The sequence below is a fragment of the Lichenostomus cassidix genome, chromosome 1 (genome assembly GCF_008360975.1).
Source record: "Lichenostomus cassidix isolate B80296 chromosome 1, HeHo_3.0, whole genome shotgun sequence".
Classification (NCBI taxonomy): domain Eukaryota; kingdom Metazoa; phylum Chordata; class Aves; order Passeriformes; family Meliphagidae; genus Lichenostomus; species Lichenostomus cassidix.
In genome coordinates, this window is record NC_139479.1 from 3,157,847 (window position 1) to 3,161,001 (window position 3,155).

The following is a 3,155-nucleotide window of genomic DNA, read 5'->3' on the forward strand; positions in this document are numbered from 1 at the left end:
CTATTTTATCTTTTTCTTTTACAAAAAGGCAAAATTCTTCCAGGAAAACAAGTTATTTTCAGTGTACTCTTCTTTCTGCCCACTCAAAGAACTCTGAATTATTCAGTGTGTCCCATGTTAATCTTCAGTACGAACCAACTCAGGTGCTCTTGAAAGAAGCCACTGCTTGGAATCACTTCCAGAGATACTCTATGCAACAAAACGAAGAAATTTGAAACCTGAGCTCAGGAAGGAGGAGTTTTTTGTACGTTTAGCATTTGGCATCTCCTTAACTCGTGGCAGATTCTGCACTGCTGGTGGTATTTTCAGTCAGTCTGTCACAACAAAGGCAGGGTCTGCCACGTGCTGTTTGTACACAAAGCTGTTTCAAATTCTGACCATCTACAGCCTTTCTGTCTTGTTTGCTGAAGGAGCAGCTTTGAAATGGATTTTATAGTGTTATACAGACCAAAATATAAGCAATTTACATTGTGGTGTGTCTTGAAATTGTCCTTGAAAATATCCTTATTTTCTTTGAAATAAACATGCACCCGGAGAAACATCTACCTTACTCTGATACAAATATTCCTATTGCTGACATCTCCTTGTTACCACTGTAGCTGAATGCAACCTAGACACAAACAAAAATCCACTTTATTAGAGGAATGTGCATTGCATGGGAGAGGGAGGCCCAGGGTGACACCAGCCTGTGACTTGGGGGGTAAAAACCACTTTTTGTTTTTGTGAGCTTTCTGTGCATGTGCATTGTTAACAAGGCCTCCTGGCTGTCAGAAAAGTAAAAAAAAACCTGTAAACTGTATGAAGACAGTGGTTTCCCAGCAGAAAATATTGATTCATTGGAATGTATTTTGCAAAGGGATCAAGCTGTACCCCTCTGTTTAGCTCCAAGCCCTTGTTTTCAAGGGTAGTTTTGATATTATTTGGTGTCCTAGTAAAGCAGCCAACCTAGAACTGAAGAAAACGTTTTTCTCCACTTAATCTGTATCCTTCCACATGAATCAAACACATTTCTCTGTTGGTGCCATGAGTCAAAGGATACAAATTTGAGACTGTGACAGCAACAAGGTGATTTCGGTGCTGGGGAGTCCCCACTGAGATTCCCACTGTGCTTGAGGCTCTTCAGAGGGCACCAGAAGTGCTCCCAAAACTGGTCTGCAGGCTGTGGCTGGGAAAAAGCACTTCCTGGCACTCCTGATGAATGAATAATCTGGGAAGAGAAGGTTGGAGACCTCAGAGCAGCCTTGCAGTATCTGCAGAGGGGCTGCAAGGAATCTGGGAAGGGATGCTTTGTCAGGAACTGTGATGAGAGGACAAGGGGGAATGGCTTCAGACTGACAGAAAGTAGGGTTAGATGGGATATTGGGAAGAAATTGTGTGAAGGTGGTGAGGCACTTGGCACAGGTTTCCCAGAGAAGCTGTGGCTGCCCCTGGATCCCTGGAGGTGTCCAAGGCCAGGTTGGACATTGGGACTTGGAGCAACCTGGGACAGTGGAAGGTGTCCCTGCCATGACAGGGGGGCACTGGATGATCTTTAAGATCCCTTCCAACCCAAACTGTTTTAGGATCCTAAGTGAGGCTGCAAACCTGGGAACCACGTGGGAGCCACTCCCCTGCTGACACCTCCAAGCTGCCTCAGCCAGACATCAGGGACATCCCAGACAGGTCATCTTCCTGCCTTGGACCTGGAAAATGCTCCAAGGTGCTCAGGGACCACCTGGCAGTGGGGAAATAAATACCCATGGACTTCCCCCAGCAGTGGGAGGAATGAACACCCCACAGCCTGCACCTTTCACAGCTCAAACAAACAAAGCCTTTTTGCCCAAACAGCCATGGAAAAATTCACATTAACAGAGTCTGGAGCTCCTTTCCCTTCCTGCCAGCTACAAGAATCCCACACAGCTATGGAACACTCTGAACAGCGTTGGCATGAGGCTAAAAAATTCTCATCGTGTCCTTGGGATTTATGGTTGGGGGCATTTATTTCCTTGCAGATTTGTTTTCTTCAGGCATGTTGTACAGCCTGTATTTCATCTCCAGTACTAGCTGTTACTTATGTTTGCAAATAGAGCTCCACAAATAACAATACATAAAATACAGAGACAATTTGCAGCTCACAGGGAATATAAAATATGCAGGCACTTTCAGAAGGCACAGTAGACTAAAAATATTGAATTTCAGGCACTTTATGGAGACACCAATCTTTTGTACACATGCATATTGATTTATAATTATGACTTGAGGGACGTTTTAGTAATCTAGAAGTATCCAGCTTTTTACTGCTCACAGACTGTGCACAGTTTGATAATATAAAACCCTTCCATGTTTCCTTACAAAATGTTCTAATTTGAATTCCGTGCTTGTATATGCAGAGAAAAAAATGCATCGAAGATAAACAGTATTTCATGCCACAGTAATGTTTCCTAAACTTCTCTCACCAGTTTTGTATTTCGCAGAAAATTCAGGCTACCTTTAATCCAAAGCCACTTAAAAATAACTCTGGCTTCGTCTGAAGGTTTCTTGTTACCACAAAATGCACCTCAGGTTTGTGTGGGCTGAGTGGAATCAACAGATGAACTCCTACTGAAGAGTACTCACAATATTGACTGAACATTTGGTTTCTCGCTGATCTGATTGAACAGAGCTTCTATTTTCAATATTTATTTGGTAGAATGCACGATATGTGGTGCTGCTAACCTAAAATGCAGCATTTTTGAGTGTTTGGGCCTCCCAGTGACATAGCTGGGAATAGCTTTTTGGTTGCAGGGCTCACCATCCCTTTCCTCAAGAGGATTATGCATGAGGCAGCAAAACCACAGCTTTTTACCAAATTCCCCAGCAGAAGCTCATGGAAAACCAGAGTATTGTTTCCCTAAAGGGTGAGAGATAACTCATTTATTACCCCTCACTCTCCACCCAAATATATCTTTCCCATCTGAAGTGGGGAAATGAGGCTCATCCCCAACTCTCCCTCTCCCTGAGTTTCTCTAAATCCCACAGCCACACTCCCAACAACACCATGAAATCAATCCTTTGGCCTCATGGTAACTGTAAACAAAACTGAACAATCAGGACAGACCAAAGCAGGCTCACATTTTCAAGTTATAATAAAACCCAACCAACCTCAGCTGCCAAGGAGAGAACATTTCTCCCAAAAC